Below are 19,993 nucleotides of genomic sequence, written 5' to 3'. Positions count from 1 at the left end.
TAATTATTTATTATAAACATTGAAATTTACAGTTAACTAGAATTTGGGTAATAAACTAGAAAACAATAAACTAGAAAACTAAATTTAGTAAATATAACACAAGTTAATAATTTAGTTGTGTGTGAAAAATTCAGTGCTTGAGAAAACTAAAAAAACCAGATGTAGAGTTTTCTTACAAGTGGTGACTACTTCAACAATAACGAGGCACTATTGGCATTAGTTTACTGCCGTAAGGAATGCATTTATATTTATTTCACATAAACGTAATAGTATTACTTCTGCGTAGGTGTTCGGAAGAATTGAAAAACCCATACATGCGTCCTTGGTCCATGCCGGGCACTTACAGAACACGCATATATATGTCCTTAGCTACACCGATAGCTTTCGCCAGACACCTATATGCGCCCACAGCACTCAAAGGGTTAAAGCCACGTCGAAGCTCAGCTACCTCAGAGCGGCCATTCGAGAGCCTGGATTCGGTCATGTTCTAAGCTTCAGGAGGAAAATTTACATCGATGCAAGCGACGTGGCAAAAATTCCTGAATCCTTTGTAATCTATCACAACGATATACGCTACCGCATTTTTTTATCTATCGAGAAAGCTACTGGTTCTCTTTGCAAAAGGCAAGACCACGTAACCAAACGATGCTATATCAACGACAAATCTACAGAAACTATCGTCGGTAATACGATACGATCGAACGACGATGCTTCAGTCACCAAGGTTATCGATAGTGATACGAAAAACAACGGTATTAACGACGACGATGATACTTGTACGAAGAACACTGTCGTAAACAGTCTCGTAGAAATAGTTCTAAAAAGTATCAAAGCGAAGTTAAAGAATTTTAGTTACAAAAGATGCCTATCGGAATTATCTCGGACACCGTCTCTGTCCGCCGTGGAAAATATTAACGACAGAGATCAAACATGTTGTAATACCGAGCATCGTATCACCGCTAAAAGTAGAAAACTTACCAACGACGACGCTAATAAGAAACCTAAACGCAGTCAGCCGTTAAACAGGACAATAGGAAAAATCGACGACACGCTGAAACTAGCTAAACAGGCGTTCGACAAAGCAGAGAACAATTTCGTATTGAGCTATAACCAATTTCAGAGTTTCCTGGAAAACACGTTTGGTATAGAAAACCTAGTTGCCATCGCCAAGGAATACACTGCTGATATCAAAGCATTAACAGATATGATCAAAACTGTATATCCTCTATTGATAGATAGGAGCATAAAAAACAGATTACATCGGCTCAAAAGGAAACTGGAGAAAGAACATTGCGAAACTCTGATCCGTGAACCTGTACACAACGTTCAAACGAAGCTCCTTCAGATTGGTTGTTTGATTCCGACAACGATATGTCGTACGGCTAAAAATTCTCCAATGGAATGTAAATGAATTCTATCATCGTCCACTTCGCTTACGACCAGAGCAAAATCCCTGGAAACCCGAGCCGGAACGACGCGTGTAAAAAAAACTCCACGGCATCTCCAAAAAACTCCAGTATACAGTCGACATCAACGAAGAATGCTTTTTTTTAACGAGGATCTATTTACTGGAAACGCCATCAAGATTGCCGACATTAAGTTGTATCGAACAGACTTAGAATTGGTCGTGTCAGACTCGCACATACGTATCTGAAAATCTAATCTGCGACGTGTGAAATTATCGTCAAGCATATCCTGTTAAATTGTTCTAAATACGATTACTTTCGCAACAAATGTTGTTTGCGAAACTTTGCCTCAGAGCGGCTATCGTATCGGGCCAATATCTCTGTGATAAAAATCAAGTTTCAAGAGTTTTCCCCTTTCCAGAAAATATATTGTTATTTAGCGAAATCTAACTAGTAAATCTCTCTCTGGTCGCATCGTCGTCGCTAATAGCCACATAGGCGCGATTGATGCGACGTTAAAAGCTACATAAAAAAAAAATTAATGCTTCGATATTAACAATGCACGGTAGACCCGCGTGAAACTGTAATAGATGATTCATGGCGTTTCACTGAAGGCACGTGTTTTATCGAAAACATTTTCGTATAGCGCTATGTTACCGACGCGATAAGTAACAACGAAATAGTTGGTTTCGTGATTAATCGCGGATCTCGACTCGATTGCAAAGTTGGACGTCGAACCGGTGCGCCTCTGACGACGAACGAACGCAACGAACAGTCTGTTGAAATCGTGGATAAAGGAATATACTAAAATCAGACAGAAGGAGCCACCATTTCGTAGATTCGAGTTTTCTACGAATGTTGCGGCAACATTGCAAGAACGTCGAGTAAATGGCTTTACTCGAAGGATAAACAGGGCCGATGGTGGGAAACGCTCGAACGAATTTCACATGCAATTTAACGAAACGAGTTAAAACGGGGAGGAAGTAAAACGCGCGCCAGAACGGCCAGAGAACGCGTTTCGCGCTACGAGGAAAGATAAAATGTGCCACGGAGTGAAATATTTAATACGGTTGGGATGGCGAGGTAGCAGCGAAAGAATAACACGCGCGATATCGATCCGTCTTAAAGTGTAATTAAACTTTGTTCCGTTTTTATCCTAGTCTCGATCACACGTCAACCAAATACACATCTGCCTACTATTTAATGCACGTATTGCGCCACTTTCACAACACCACCACGATACACAGTGTGTTCGAAAACATTGTCATCACACCGTGTACTTACATCGACGGCCACAGCTTTCCGTGAGGGATATATATATATACATATAGCTTTTACTCGTCGAAAGGAAACAAGTGTGTAAACAACGTTAATGTTCTCAGTTGTAATTATAATGATTCAATGTAGTATATACAATCAGACACGAAAATCTACATACACTCTTCAAATACAGGATACGTCATTTATTCTTCCATGTAGACTCACTGTTTTATGCGACGCCCAGCATAGCCCATAATTTTTCTAATATTACATTTATATATATATATATACATATATATGTATGTAGAGGATGGTTGTGTGATTTGTTGTTTGAACAAGGAGATAACTCGTTGTTGAAAACCGTCAGGTATATTTTAAAATAATTAATAAATAAATAAATACAGATAATGTTAAGACGCTAACGGATTAGCTAAACACAATGTATAATCGTTAATATAATCCCTGATAACCCAAATTGATTCGCACAACTGACTGATAACTGAAACTCTTACGGTCGCGTTCGTTTATTTATACTGGTCGGGGGAAAGCCGGAAAATTTGAATTCGAATTTGCTTGATGGTTGTACGTAGCGGCGACATTGTTTTACCCGACATTGTTTTTATTTATTATTACATTATGTGTATCCTAACGATATTGATACTCCGAGGCAAGACAACAACATGATTCGAATATGTAGCTCATGTGCAGCTACATATATATATATATATATTTATATATATATAATATATAATATATATATATAAATATATATATATATATTTACTTGTTTTCTCTTAACAAGATCGAGAACGAATAAATTACGGTACATTTTAACAATGTGTATTTTAACGCGTCGAAAGCATTCGTGACATGAACATTTTCGCTATAATAAATAGCAATTAGAATAGTTAAGACGTAGACAGGACGTTAATCATGCGTATCGTCTCGTTGCTTTTTCGTAGTCAGGGAACCGTTATAACACTCGGCGACATATCCACGCAATTTCCTTGTTGGCCGTTCATTCTCCACCGATACGACCATTCGACGTTCGATGCAGCCACGCTTATTCCCGTACCTTTCACGGAAACCCGCTACAAAATGTCCCCTTCTCTCCTTCTGGCTCGTCTACCTGCAATTTAACCGTTTATCACCGGTTCGCTGTCAGTCGAACGACCAAGGACCTGACCGCCAAACAAAACGGGCAACCAAAGGCATTGACCTTTTAATCGGACCTTTTCTTTTCGTAAGGAATATTTCAAGCTAAAATAGGATAATCTGCCGCTCGTTATTCTACTTGTTATTCTAGTTGTATGATATTGTTCGAATACAATGCGTCTCTGTGAGACATTGTGATTCAGGAACCATCATTCATGCCGCTACTGCTACGTTGTATGCTGAGTATTTCTATCGGGGCGAGCTATAGCTCTGAAACTGTGGAAAATGGAAAAATGTTTCATTTGGCAAAATTAATTGGTTTCGAACGCAATTTCCCAGCGTGATAATGAAGCGCCAGCTAAAGTGGTAGAAATATCTTTTAAAGGAGAAAACGTATCGGTTATTTGACGGCCCACGCGCTGCCTACATTCCAATATCATTGAAAATTGTTGGAGAAAATTCGTCGTTGCAGTGACATTTACTTTGTATTTGTTGCACTTAGAAATCCTACGTCGTTTTCGAGAAATTACACATACAAATATTATTATTTTGTCCAAGACCATATATCATATACGTTCTCTGATTATCTTCAAATTTTACCTACGTAATCCTTGTCTTATCACGTTACTGACGGAAGTATTGAAAGTATTTTACATAACACGCGTAACGTACACGTGAAAATATTTTATGTCGAGTTGTCGAATGCTTGTACGAACAGCTGTATACGAATATAAATTCGTAGGAAATTCGAGACGAGCGAAAAGTTCGTTTGAACGTTAAATGGGATTCGAGGCGTGTCGAAGCCATCGCTAGGCATAAGTTGATTCCGAACGAGGAAGGTAGTAGAATGGCTGTGTGTCGGCCACCCTCGACCGACTCGACGCACGAAAGCCCACAGACCCAAAACATTTCGTGCACCCTACATAGCGCCCCTAGAATTTGCTGCGTCTATCGAACCCTCCCTGGTCGTAATCCAGCTGGAAACACATGGCGTCATCGTGCTCGACTGTCGAACATATGCACCGCGTTGCTTTCTATCGCGTCGGGACAAAAATCATCGAATCGATTTGATCGACGCCGCTCGAGCCACCACTTCTAATTACCTTTCTCGCGCATCCGACCGTTATTTTTCCAGCTAGCAACGTTCGAACGACGACTGGTCGCGTTCTGTCACACGAGCTTCATCAAATTCGTCGAACCGTGTTTCTCGAGATCCGTCGTCGTTGGTCTTTTCGCTTTAAAATTCTCTTCATAATATTTTTCTGCTTCTCTTTTTTACTTCTTTTTTGTTCACCTATTCGATTCAACCAGTATCGTATTCTGTTTGTTTTCGTTTTTTGTATCGTGGGTCGACTGAGTCGAGTCGCGATCGTGACATCGCGATCTTTCAAGTGCAATGGCGAATCGAGGCACGCTGTGGTCACGCGAGAATCGCGGAAGACGGCAGCACGTGAGAGACATCAGGTCGAGTTCGTGTGTGCACGATTCCTCGTTTATATTTGCTACGTGTCGTCAGTGCTCTTTCTTCTTGCCTGCTGCGGTTTAGGGATTAGATCGCTATCGAGATTACGAGCTTACGCCTGCCCTGCCCTCCCTATGCGCTTACGCGTGTCCCTTTTACAAGTCTAGTCTCTCCCTTTTAAGAGCTTAGGAAACACGAAGACGCGGAACGCCAGTGTTGTGCCCCATATTACGTCGGTGACGTAAAATCGTATTACGTGGAACAAGCAGATGTAACTACGTTCTGCGATGCGTTTAAGAAATACCGTATCGATCGTTTAATGGACACATTTTCATTCCGTTTGCCGTGTCAGTGGACGCACAGTTGTCCTCGCTAATTGACGGGTTTCGAGCAATAACGAGGCAGCAATATTTAAATTGCATTTATTGAAAGACTGCTGGTCCTTTGTGGACGAATACCGCTGTTACAACCGGCCGGCAAATGAGAAACGCCATGAGCAGTTTGTTCCACCGTCTTCCGTTTCTTTGAACCACAAAGGCTAGATGAGACGTACACGTTGTGCGAAAAAGGACAAAAAGAGAAGAATCGTATAGCGTGCTCAGACAGATAATCCGCAGGAGGAAGTAATCTCGGTAAGCTTACACGTTGAACATTCTTTCGAAACGTATCACACTTTCAAAGCATATAAAAATTAACTTACGGTTAAATTAAACTCTAATATATTCGATGTTCGATTACCGGGAATAAAATTTGCATAAAACGCTGTGTACATGTTTTTCTTTATCCCTGGTATTTAAATCTTTAACCCTCCGTCTGCAATCTTATTTTCACTGAGGTCGTTTGCATACTGGGTCATTTAAATCCACGCGGTGTTTCTACGTCTGTGTTTTAAAAAATTCCAGACAATTCTTCGATAATTTTCCAAGTTCCTAGAATATCGTCCAACGTATTTATTCATCGCTACGTGTTTCGCCTTAATCCTGTCGAACGGAGCAACATTCGAGCAAAAGATACGAGCAACGCGAAAAATTGCTTGAAATTACCGATGGAAAACGAGCTAGTATGCGACTGGAGGATCAATTTGTAATTTCCTTTCGTATAAAAAATGTCCTGGGCCTTGCAGGAATCAAGAGTCGCTCGCAGATGGTTAAAGTCATTATCAGGCGAAAATTGATCGGTACAGCAACAGGGATTTTCGATGTATCGGCAAATCGAAGTGCCAGCAATATTTTCTCGAATCGACGTGCGCCTAGTATCTCGTGAAACCGCGAAATAATTGACGGAGCTTAGTCCGCGAAACCCGCTGGAACTTCCTCGACGATTAACAAGGTGCACGCTGTTATTGTGCGATACTAAATGCCTGAAATAATATAGACAACGAGGAACGGTTGCGTTGAATTCACCAGAAGCCGTGGTTCGCTTTGATTTCAAAGGGCAGCGAATCTCGCTATTATCGGTATTTTAATGGAGCCGCATTGAGAGCCATTCAGGATCGAATTTGTTATTTGGAAAGAGAGAGAGAGAGAGAGAGAGAGAGAGAGAGAGAGAGAGAGAGAGAGAGAGAGAGAGAGGACGAATATCGATGTTCGATATCTTGAACCTATAAAAGAGAGAAAGAGTTGCCTCGATCCTGTGGTTTTACTCATCGAACAAACTTGTTTCTTGTTTCTGAACGCTGTTATTGCCTAGAACCAAGCATATACGTACGAACTAGCTCTGGTAATAAGTATTCGATCGAACGTAATAATACTAACAGTCGGCTAACTAAAAATACCAAAGTTTCTGACTGTGCGAGATACACGCACTGTGCTATCTATGCAAACTCGTGTGCAGGATAGTTGATAGTGTGTTTAAATGACGAGATAGCTGAAAACCGTCAAGTGTATTTTAAAAATAATAAATAAATAAGTACAGACAATATTCGCTAAGACGCTCGTACAAATGGATTCGCTAAAGACAGTGTATAAATTGTCAGTAAGATCGTTCGAGATTAACTCGTTGATAACTGATAGATACTCTTATTGATTCGCACGACTCACTGATAAACTGATCACCTTACGATCACGTCCGTTTATTTATACTGGTCGGGGGACAGCTGGAAAATTTGAATTCGAGTTTGCTTGATGATTATACGTAGCGGCGACGTTGTTTTACCTGGAGTTTATTTATTATTACATTGCGTGTATCCTAACGATATTAATACTACGAGGCAAAAAAGTAACATGATTCGAATTATCCTCTAGCTCATACGCAGCTATACTCGTATCTCGATAAGTAGGCTTAAAGAAATGGAACGTAGGTGAAAAATTGTTTTACCTACTACGTATCATAGAGAGCGCTATATATGTAGTATCTTAACGGGTCTTAGAGTAAGGACAAGTAATGATGTTTTGGTTTAACAAGTAATATTCAATACAACGAACTGATTACAATACTGTCGTACGTCTTATTATCATACTCGGCTCTCAACTTCCCGATTCACACTCTCCGGCTCCTCCACTCACACTCTACGATTTCCCAACTAACTAATACCCCCTGAGCTAGCATCCCTTTGTCTTTTCTTAGCCCCACCACGCATGTGTTCCGCGAAGGCCCGTGGCCAGGGTTACGCAGGCCTTTTCTACGAAACTATTCACTTGAAGGACCGACGACACATTGATGGACCCGACGACGTCTCGGCTCTCGCGACATTGTTTATGGTTAACTAGACACTCTTCTTAGGTACTTTTCCATGATACCACATATATTAGGTCATCCCATAAGTTCGTGCCGACTTTTGTGTATACATTTCATGTGTCGATTTATAAACATACGGCGATAAGGGACCAATGCACTTGAAAAATGGGAAGAAGTTGTACAACGAGAGGGGGATTACATTTTTTCATGAAACTGAAAGGTATGTAAACGATCTTAACATATATAACCGCTCGAAAAACAGAACGAACTTATGGGATGACCTAATATTTCCGAAATTTCAGGTATTTTTGCGCGTTTCCTATTTCCTCGAGTTTCCTACATATACACGAAAATCCGCGCTCTAGCCACAAGCGAACTACCACACTAACACTAGAACTACCACACCAGTTAGATTGACTGGTTTCACAATTTTATTTTAAAATTCCTACTTCATGTTATATTTTTTCCACAATGATGTAACGACTTTCGCAACGATAACTAAAAGAATAATCTATTGAATTTTGTTTTGTTTTTTATGTATTCCAACTTAAAATAATTTTGTATCTAGGCTACTTATACCAATAGCAGTCAAAACGGCTGGAACTTGTCAAAGTGTAAAAGGGTCGTGCAATCTGTTTATCAAACCCCAATTAATCAATTTCCTCGTTTCCTATAACTTGCCACACGTTTTTCAAATTTTTACTACGTATCATTCGATATGATGATATCAGACATCAAGAAAATTCCGGATCGATCGCTAGATCGCTAGAAATACCACACCAGTCAAAATGACTGGGCTCTACAATTTTATAAATGTGCCAACCCTCGTTTAGGGATAATGGTCGCAGATGGATTAATAATACGAAAAATGTACTACATAACACGGAATTGCTTCTGTAAGAAAGTAATAAATCAATAAATATAAAAATATTCTATTATTGCGTATTTTTTAAAGACCAGTCATTTTCACTGGTTTTAGTAGAAATAGCTTCGTGTTAACTATCGGTAGTTCTAATGTTAACTCGGCCTGATACGAGGCGTACAATTACGCTATAAATGGACGCGATTATCGCGATTACGTGGCTAAAAAGTTTGAGACAGAAATCCGGAAATGTATACGGAAAGAAAAGTTGCGAGGCGTTTGTTGGAAACACGCATCTCGCGGACGATACGAGAATGTTTGAAAAATCGCGTCTAAAAATACGACTGGCTCGCATAAATGCGAATACAACGGTAGGTTTAGTTGAGTTTTCATCGCGGATTCAACGGAAGAAGAAAATTTCGACGAGACCAGAAAACGAGAAACGTTGTTCGATGCGAACCAACCGCAACAAACAGGCGCGTGTTACGCGCAGAGATACGTAATTAGAATATTCACGGCAGAAACATGAAAACGCGGGGAGCGTTGCTCCGACAGGACAGTTTAATTATACCAGAAATGTAATATGATTTATTTGACACGAATTTCATCTGTAACTCCCCATTGGTTGGCTTAAACGCGCTCGTCTCAAACTATTTCGACTCGTGTCACGTTCGCGTTACGTTCGCATCGATACTTTTCCCGTGACGAGAATGTACGTAGCTTCGAATGGCGTACTTGGAGAGAACCGCGTTTTCAAAATTGCTAATCGGATTACGGCCATCGATTCGTTCCGAAAGATATTTTCGATCCCGTGGAGGATAAGATAGATTCTACCCTCTGCGAAACGAGAACCGATGTTGGACAGAGAAGTCTGTAATTTTATTTCTTTTCAACTCTGACTCGGTCTTTTATCGAACAATGTACGATGATGTCGTTGAGAGTCGATAATTCAATAAACTGCATGTATCTTTAGTCTTTCGTAACGATCTAACAAATATGTTACCATTCGGAAGCTTCGTGGACATTTGTTTAATTCTGACAAGATGTATTTTTACTGTAAAATTATATTACAACGAGCAAGTTGATTTTCAAAGGTTCAATATACGCGATAATAAAACTTTATAGTTCTGAAACTAGTAGGAGTAGAAGTAATTTGTCATCTGACAAATTAGAAATAAAAGTTACCCCTAATGTATCGTATCTCCCTGATTTTAATTTCCCTGATAGAAGCTAAAATTACAGAACTAAATAAAAGACGAAGCTTGAAAACGAGTCTTTAATAACAAGCGAAATAAATATGTAGGAGTCTTTTACTAAAAAGAAACCATTATTCATAGCTTGGATTTTTATAGACGATCGGTAAATTTAAATAGAACCGTGTTCCGTAAGGAAACGATCTACGAATTATACGAAAATCGTTTCCAGGTTATCGGCCGAGACGAAGGATGACAACGATCGTTAGAGAAAATTTGGTTATCGTGAAAGAGAAAGAATATGAATAGACCGGAGCTGCTTGGAATGGTACAGCGGTTCCCTCTGTCTCTTTCGAGTCGAAAGGACTTCAATTCCCATAGAAAAATTCCAATGGTAACGAAATTAGGTCGAGTTCTTCCTACATTTACAGCTTTATTTTTAAGCTGACCTTTATTCAACAAAGTCTTGACAGTGGTTTTTAATCCGTGGCTAACTACTACGCGATCTCCAGAGACCGCTTTATCTCTGCCTTCCTACGGTTGGAAGGTGCATCGGTTATTTAACTTCGATATCGTAAGTGGGATCCATCGATTACTATCTGTCCGACTATCCTCTTCCGTGGCATATAATAGCTACTCGAAATGTGCATCCTTTTCTACCGTCCTCGGTTAACTTACATATTTCACGCTATGTACCTTATGAATTCACGAAAACTTTCTATTCACCGATTTGCATTTCTCCCTCTTTTCGAAATGCATTGTAGTTACGCTTCTCGTATTCTAATTTCCACTAGTTACATTTTAATCAAATCCGAGAGCATTTGAAATTATACCATCTGAAGTATTATTTCAAACAACATGGTACTACCTGTCTCGATTACGCGTTTCATAATTATTTCCAAGATCTGTGAATCATCGTTTCATCGATTTTCCGTTAGCGAACTACCTCGTCCCTTCCACGACAAAAATTTCGTTGATATACTCTTACACAGATTGAAAGGGAGAACGAAAGGATATGTCTTTCTACGCTGAAGCATTCGAGGAATTTAAAAGGAAATTTTAGACACAAAATCGACACAGTTCCGCGGAGTTATTCATGCTAAGATATAATTCAACGGTGAAAAAGAAACCATTCGAGCATTACACGCCACACGTACGACGAATTTAACGAAATGTTTCAATACGACAGTACAGTTTCTTCAACACAGTTTTAACCATTTAAGGACTATTGTTCATTAACCAATTAAGTGCGGAATTTAGTTCGAAGAATCCTTTACGGGATGCGCAGATGGAATCAAGCAACGACGAGTATACGCGTATAATACAGGGCAAATGTTCCTATTATATAAGTTTTACGAAAAAAATAAAGCAAAAGAGAAAAAATTACATTTTTATTCGATAAAAAATTAACGATTCGTCATTGAAAAAGATTTTGTTATTACAAAACATAAAAATTCCAAAGAAATAATAAAACTGGTAAACGATAAAAATTAAAGAAAAAAGATATAAAAAATTCGGTTGATTTCACCGTGATACTTCTCAAAGCAAAGCACCACGCAAAGTGGCATTTCGCAGGTCGAGCACCAGTAACCTGACTCCTTACGGACTACGTTTTTTGCTTCTGATGGTATAGCTGGTACAAAGTTATATAAGCTGGTATAAAACACAAAACAATTCGGGGAATAGCCGGTATACGAGCCAAAGAGAATAACCGAATAACCAAACATATTTTTATAAAATGCATAACAGATTTACCGCAAGTATAAATGTCATTTATATTACTTTTTACTAAAAATTCTCGAGTCTTTATAGTAAATGACAATTTTTTATTTCACACAACGAGTACACGCGTCAATCGCACCGAAATAAAGTTTCGGATTGACGTGTATACACGTCGAGCGCAGTTAACCGGTTAATCCGGAAAATTCCATTATCCAGAATTTTTTGTCTCCCTATTGCCTCCAATATGCAAAGCTCCGCTGTACTACTTTTACTTGCGCTCGCTGTTGCTTTTAACCTTTTCTCTGGAATAAATCGGAGCACGTTTCTCGTTAACCGCCACGCCTGTGGGAAACACGGTAGTCGCCAACAGCGTTCAGGATTTAGCGATCCATCCGATTCTTAGAAAAATTTCATCCGCCGGTTTTAATTATCTCGGCGAACAATTAAGCCACGATAATAGCCAGCGGCTCTTATGCATACGTTATTACAAGGTCGAGGCTGACTTATCCACGTTGCGTGACTCGTTTCAAGGTAACGAGCAGCGGTTGAAAAATTTTGGAAGCAATTTCTCCGCAATGCTCTTCCCCTTGAAAAATACGATTCGTTATCGCATCGAACGCGAGATCCATCATGGACGAGCCAAGAAATTTCTACGTCGTTCGTGAACACGGTGGTCGAACAAAGCAGCTCGTTCCATTCTCTCTAAAACAATCGTATCATCGATTTCTTCCTCCACCAATGTTTCTCTTTCATTCTCGCGTCTTCCCTTCTTCTGCCCTCGACAATTTTTCTAACCGTCCGTTCGAGCAACGATATCCGAACGGCACACGTCTTCCGAATAATCGTTGCGCATCGGCAATCGTGTTTTTGTAATACGATACATTCGAACGATCGGGGCCATCTTGCGTGATTAGATTAGCATTATTGGTGAAATTCCACGAGTCACGGACCATGGGTTAGCGAAAATCTTTTGTAAAACAAACGTCAAAAAAAAAAAAGAAAAGAAAGAAAAACAAACACTAAGTTCGAATGGATTTTTATCATTGAACAGGTAGGCTCCGCGGTGCTAAAAAAAAAACCGCTCATCCGCCAGTGAACTTTCAACAGGCTCTCACGAACAGGTGTTCGGGTGCAACAACGCAGATTCCCGAACTGTTCTCGATACCTACAAAAATATTTAACCGTGTTCGCAAGAGCTTTGGTATAGACATTTCAGGGAACTGTATTTGACGAACATGTTCGCGAACAGCATGCAAACAGATGACAAACACTTACTGTTCGTGAATAATTCGTAGCCTGTTTGACATCTGTTTGCACACTGTTCGTGAAATGTACCTAGTTCTCAAGAGCGTCTATACTAAAGCTTTTATGAACACGGTATATAAAGAGCCACATAGAATATTTATGTAGCTTTCAAGAACCGTTCACGAGTTCGTTACAGGTCGCTGGAAAATCGTAGAATGGTCGTAAAATGTTTAGGAACGTCTTGCGAACACCGTTCATAAATACCGTTCGTGAACGTGTTTACCGATGGGTACGCGCCTATAGCGTTGCAGACACTCTAATTACATGGTTCGATCGACGAATCATCGATCCGTAAAACACCCGTTTAGAAGCTTGAAACTTGATCAACCGATTGCCACGCGAATTTTGTACATTTTGCCCCGAGAACCGCGATAGATCGGCATATGCCACGCCATAACATTTAATTTGTTGCAAAATATTCTATCGCATTTGCGCGCCTATCTCCGACTCATTCGCTTAATCGAGTCCCTCGCATCGTTGACAATTTTCTAGTCCATAACATTCGTTCTATCTTAATTGCTCTAAAAATTGTAGTAAAACACGCATCACCGATAACCATCGTGGCAATCAACGCGTGAACAGTTGGCAAACTTGAGACGTCAAAGGATAGTTATTTAAAAGTAGACCCTAAGAGACTTTTATCGTTTGCCATTTACTATTTCTTCGCCGGGTTCCAGCTATTTCGATCGTTACGATTATTACCCCGAATTAACTCTGTTTCGAACGCGAACCGAGGCAACCAAGTATCTCCATCAGCGTTGGTCGTTGATTCAAACTACCGTCGCTCTATTAACGCTTCGTACTCTCGCGTAATCCCATTTGTAACAAAAAGGGAAGCGCATGAAATTCGTACGAAAGTCCTGTAACGATAAGCGTCAGGCCGACACAGTCTTGGATGAGTTTCTTTTCATCGATACTTCGATTCTTGTTTCGTCTTTTTCTGTTCCATCGGTCTTTCCACTTTTGTTTTCCCCTTTCCCTCCCCCATCGTTACAAGTTCCAATTGGCACGTATCCCAGTCCGATGCATACTTTTGAAAGAAAAGCGTAGAAAGAAACCGGCGATATCGAGAAAGGAGAAAGAAAAAAAGGAAAACGAAAGTTACAATGTCGCTATCAGACGATGCAGAGTGCTCGAATCTCGTCGAGTGACGAAATCGCCATTACGACATTTCCCGGATAAATGAGATTGCGGTTGCGATAGCCGGGAAAATTATCGGTACGCGCTCTTATTTTCCAATGAAGCGTTTTTCTCGAGGTTCTATATATTTCATTTCCGCGATATCAAATTTTTGTAATCGTACAAGAGTATCTGCTAAACGACACGAAATTTGATATATTTCAACGTAATTGACGATCTGTAGATACTGCAACAAGTACAACGACGCGGCGATATTTTTCATAGCCAATCGGAGTAGCCATCGGAACTGAGAAAAAACCGAAGTTTTTGTTTCGCTTGGTTCGACTTTAAATTCAACTACGTAGAGATTGTTTCGTAACAGCTTGTACAATACGTTTTTACTTGAAAGACAAAAAAAAAAAAGAAGGAGAAAAGACGCGAGTACTTCGAATATTTTAACGTACCTTGAACAATGGAAAAGTATATTAGACAAGCTATTTTAACTACGGAGAAAAAAGTATATTTCGTGACATACGTATGATGCTAATCTGTTTTCGTAAATACTCTCTGACACTTGTGAAAGGAGTTTTACGAACAAAAGAAGAATAAATAACTGTGAGAAAGGGAGGAATAAATAATCGAGTTGGAGAACAACAGGAATTTCTTCGTATAATTCTCTGCGTAAAAAGTGGTTTTAAATACATAGCAGTTGGAAAGAACGCAGAACAAACATTGGGTCAGAGAGGAAGGAAGCAAAGGGAGGCGACCGGCGTCTAAGAGTTGCAGCCTCCCTAGAAAGCACACTACTACGGCGCAGCACAGCTCGGATGCGTCACGTGCAGTCTGCTTGGCGGTCATGCGAACGACAGACGTATTTTCATTTCGTTTTTCGCGTAACCGTAGTGCGGCGTATAGAGTCGGCGTCGTCGCCGTCAGTCTTACAGCCGACGCGTTTCCCCAACATCGGTAAACGTTCGTTCCACTTTATCCAGATAATCTGAATCGAGCAAAGTAATCGAAATCGAAGGGAATTACATCGGGCAACTGGACTAATCTGATTTAAAGCCACTTACCGAAAGCTCGGATGCACGTTGATCTTACGCGAAACGAAAATCATGGAAATCGAATGAGAATATTTTCCCGTTCCCTGCCTGCCCTCCTCGTTCCCGAGTTCGATAGCTTTGGCTTCGCCAAACCGACGATATTATTTGTCGTAATTCCTTCGCGTTTCTACGTACGATCCGGACTCGGCTCGAAAAAATCGTCTCCTCTATTGCGAGTTTATTTTTATTTTAACCCGAGACACCGTTCTTCGAGAGAGCGCGTTTCAAAGTCAACAAAGTCTCCGGTTATACGGTAGATGCGCGCTATATTATATTTACGAGCCAATTCGCTAAAATGGCACGCCGAGTTCCTTCTTCCCACGTATTTTTCTTAACTCTCGGAACCTATTACGACGGGAACTTTACTTCGTGCGAACTTCGTTTTAATATTATCGTGCCGTAGCAAATACCATTGCGATATCTCTGTCTCATAAAATAATGACCGAGTAGAATTTCGAATCGCGCGAAAGAAAACAAGAATGGCGGAAAGAAAACGATAAAATTTCAGTTCTCTCGGATGTTTCGAGATGGCAGATAGAACACTGTAACTATGGGCGGCAGTAAAATCGGCGAATACGAAAGACAGAGCGCGGCCGAGTAATAAACTTGCCGAGGAAGTCTCGTTATTTCGCGTAAAACTCGCAGAGTACAGCCCGGAAGCGAGGAACTGTGTCGCGTCACGCGAGTCTCTGCTCTTCCAGTCAGGATGTGCAACTCTTACCGAAAAGCTGGCGATTCCACGACGCTTTTAACGCAGGAAATTTGTCGCGGCGCCGAGATAAACGGATTCGTGATTCAACCGACGGGAACATCGTCACTCGGACGAGATAACGGGCCTCTGCCTCTGTGCCATTAATTAATGCACCGACCCCAAACGATTCACGTACGTGTTCTCGGACGCGATCTAAACTCAGTTGTGTACCGGACACGCGCATCACGCAACCGCTTCGCTAATACGTTACTCCACATACTTCGGAAAACTTGGAAAAGTCCGGTACTACGTTGGCTCGATAGAATTTTGAATAACGTTGTGGACTTTCGTTCGATTCGAGTGAATATCGATCTTTCCAATAATTCGATATATCGGAATCGCGAAGTGACCCGGTGAAATTATGGAATACGCGACAAAAATGATTTACACCGTGGCTCGTAAGTATTCGGACATCTGGCGCGATTCGATGAAAATATTGGTATTTTATATAAAGTCACGGTGGAAATAAAGAAATATTTGCACATTTGGCTAAATTTAGACCAAAGCGAAGAATATATCTGCGTTCCTCGAGTTCCATATTTATCTTTAACAAACCGCTGACATTTCATAAAATCTATATATAGGCTTTTAGAACGTGGCTAGAGAAGCATATTTCAATTGCCGTGACATCATATAAGAAATATACGCTTTAACGAGCACCGTATTTCGTTCGCTTCGTACGATCAAAACTACGCTTCCTCGGAATACTTCGAGACCCTCGGTCAATTTCTGGCCACAATACGATACGTACGATACGATCCCTTGGCCGTTAGAAAAAGAACGGCGCTGCCATGAAAATGCAATGACCTCGTTGCCCTTTGTCTGTTATTATACGATATAACGTACTTTAGCGTAGCTTACTCTTTGCAGATGCGTTGCAGAAGGTATAAACAGGAAACTATTTTATCCTCGCGCATTTTACTTAACTCTGAAGAAACACAAACGCGCGAGCTCTTCTGAAACGAATACAAGCGCGAACGAAGGTCGTTTTTGTTATGAATCTTCTCTAATTTACCAAGCTCCAATCGACGGGAGAGAATCGAACTATTTTCGAACCGATTCGACACCTGGGTACGGAGGTACGGAAAACGCGAGAGAGTTCCGTCGTCCTTGATACGTTTCGAGTGTAAGTGCAAGCGCTTGTAAGACGAATCTTACGTAGTTCGTATTGTTGCGAAGCTACGCCTGAGAACTCTCCAAGGGGGACTTCACCCGCGGAAAGTGGCGAGGAGAACGCGAGACGTTGTCGTTCTTTCGCGCGGAGAAGAAAAACAAGCTATGCACCGAATAAAATTTACCGAGTCCACCATCTTTTCTCACTTCCTTCTCTATTTCTTTTTTCCTTCTATTTATTTACCTGGACCGGGCAATTAGTGACCGCTATGTTTAAACGATTAGATCGAACTAACCCCTTTAATAACTTTATGCTTACGACCTTGCAACTTTACACTCGTGCAAACAGCTTCAATTTGTGTGAAATGAATCCTAAATGATTCGCTGTAACGTTTCGCTCCGGCACGATGAAACTCTGCCCTCCTTAGTTAAAGCGTCCCATCTAACATTTTCTCGTTCTTCAAGATATTCATAATGTGCGTGTATCTCGTAAGCGTAATGTAGTCGATGCCATTTCGAAAGTGTTTCTCAGGAAAAGGAAAACTGTTTAGAAACTTCTGATTTTAAAAAATAGCGTAAAAGAAATGAGTTTTTACAAGCGCAGTTTCATCGCAAACTAACCGAAATACGAACAACTTGAAACTGTTTGTCTTACGATTAGTGCACGATCAAATATCGACGTTACTTTTCTACTAAACGAACGAAGGAAGACAAAACTGGCGGAAGAAAATAACGAAACTTCAATTTTCTCTAGTTATGCAATGGTAGATAATTCGACCTATCATTATTGACTTTTAACTAAAAAAAAGAGGATAGTATTATGGAGGGTAAATTTTGGCTCAAAAGGAATTAATATACGATAACGCGTTAATCATAAACCATTCTCGCTAATCGACGTGAAACAAAAGCAATGTTCAACGAGTACTCGTGCTTTATCGCATGGTAAAAATCAGAACACGAAGATAAGATAAAAATTGGAAACGATCGAGTTCGTAACCTGTAACGTTCAACCGGTTCGCTCGATATTGTACAACTGTCATAGTTCAACTAGTACTATTCAACGTGAAAAGAGAACGAGGCTAATTACGAATTCACCTGTAGCTATTTGCCGGTAACTATGTACGCGTTTATGTTGCCGACCGATATCTAGTTCGAATTCCGACGAAATTTCAACGATCAAACGATATACACTCGTTGAAAGAAAAGTAAATTATGTGCTTTCGTTATAGGAACTGTAAACTACGTCCAGAGTGTAATGGACCAGCGAAACGAGAAATGAAAATAAATATCGGTACAAGTGAATCGATGTTGCTGTAAAACAATGAACAGCAGGCCGATAAATAAAAAGCAAATAAATTACAGCGAGCACGAGCTGTTACTTCCAACTGCTAGAAATCCAGCAATAGACCTCTTCAAAACGTTAATCCACTTTTTTTTTTTTTTATAAGCAGTTTACTCAATCAAACTGAAAAAACCTGATTCTCGAAAAAGCAAACTCTTCGAAAGAGAAAACATTCTTTGCAAAAGATAAAATCTTCTGTAATACGAAAAAATTCTTCGCGAGTGACAGAATCTTCTAAAGCAGGGGAAATTCGTCGTAAAATACTGAAGTTTCCCAAACAGAAGAGATGTTTCGCGAAAAATCAAATCCACTAAAACGCTTTTCTCAAGCTAGAAGAAACTTTTTACTTGTCAGTTACATTTATTCATTTATGCAAACTACAAGTTACAAGTTAGTAGTCTGAGCTTAAGTGCCTTAATAATCCTGTCTGTCGTACGCCGGTACGAGCATGTACTTCAAAAACGATCATCTATTTTCCTGCTACCTGACTGACTCGAATACTCAGACTTTTAGTCGAGAGCAATTTTTAAGCGTGAGACCACGAACCACACTATACTAATGATACTGAATGTGACAAAAACTTGCAATCGCGAATAGGAAACTGCGAAACGATATACATATATTCGTACGTGTTTTCAAAAAAGAAGAAAAGAAAAAAAAAAAAGATACTGGCAAAAATCTCGCACGGTATCATCGTAACGACACATTGCTACGAAATACCAAGTACACTCGACCGCCTTTGAAACCGGTATAAAAAAGGCCGAGCGACAGGCCACTGGAACACGCTATTAAATAGGCCGAGCTGCTACGAGGGGAATGATTAATCACCACGAAACTGTCTTTTTAGCTTAAAAATTACTTACATGACAAACGTGATCAATTGATTCTCCTATGCTATTATTTCTCTTTCGACCTAGCTCGCATTTGTCACAACGAGGAAGCGAGAGTAATTCGCCATTTTATCTTTTTATCTTTTTTTGAAAATATTGTTTTAAACTTATTTTCATGTTTGTTATATACATACTTTTGTACATTCGTTTCTATGTTTTTGTATTTACCATTTCATTCTAGTAATATTTAATAAAATGTACAGAACTATTTGTATTTGTATATAAACATACATTCTAGAAAAACTAAAGTTAACAATAACAGGTATTGATAACTTCATGGATGATAATTAACATTAATAACATTAATGATAATTAAAATTAAATTAAATGTTTGTAACATTATCACATTCGCTTAAGTCAGACACCTTGTTTTCCTGTCACTTCAAGATGAGGTTATGTTGTCTGTTGCTTCCTCCCATTGTTTTATCATCTTGAATAACAACACTTGTTTAACATATTACCAAGCAAAACAACAGATAAAGTAGTTTATTATGTACCATTGTAAAGATAATAAAGTAGTTAAGACGTTACACTGTCTTTGAAGCAAAACAATATCTTTGATTATTATGACAGGACTTAATTTCTCAGACGACTTGTCTATAATTTTGAAAGAGAATCTAAACGTTGCTTTAAT

At 39.8% G+C, this 19,993-nt stretch overlaps 1 protein-coding gene and 1 long non-coding RNA gene across 8 annotated transcripts in view; both read right to left on the bottom strand.

Moving 5' to 3' along the window:
- Nucleotides 1–19,993, bottom strand: part of LOC126918726 (serine-rich adhesin for platelets-like) — a 58,777-nt gene that overhangs the window by 36,962 nt on the left and 1,822 nt on the right. The window contains exon 1 of one of the 7 annotated variants that reach the window (XM_050726995.1): nt 16,876–19,638. The exons of the other annotated variants lie outside the window; for them this stretch is intronic. The gene's annotated coding sequence lies outside the window, so the exon portion shown is untranslated. Of the gene's footprint in view, nt 1–16,875; nt 19,639–19,993 lie in introns of those variants that run through there. 7 annotated transcript variants of the gene reach the window in all.
- Nucleotides 14,804–16,869, bottom strand: LOC126918790 (uncharacterized). The gene is made up of 2 exons (XR_007711440.1): nt 15,234–16,869; nt 14,804–15,157 (listed from the first exon to the last, which is right to left on the bottom strand). It is a non-coding gene; the product is annotated as an uncharacterized LOC126918790 (long non-coding RNA).

The sequence above is a fragment of the Bombus affinis genome, chromosome 7, assembly GCF_024516045.1.
Source record: "Bombus affinis isolate iyBomAffi1 chromosome 7, iyBomAffi1.2, whole genome shotgun sequence".
NCBI classification, from domain to species: Eukaryota; Metazoa; Arthropoda; class Insecta; order Hymenoptera; family Apidae; genus Bombus; species Bombus affinis.
The sequence above is the reverse complement of the archived record's forward strand: the minus strand, read 5'-3'. Positions and strand labels throughout refer to the sequence as shown.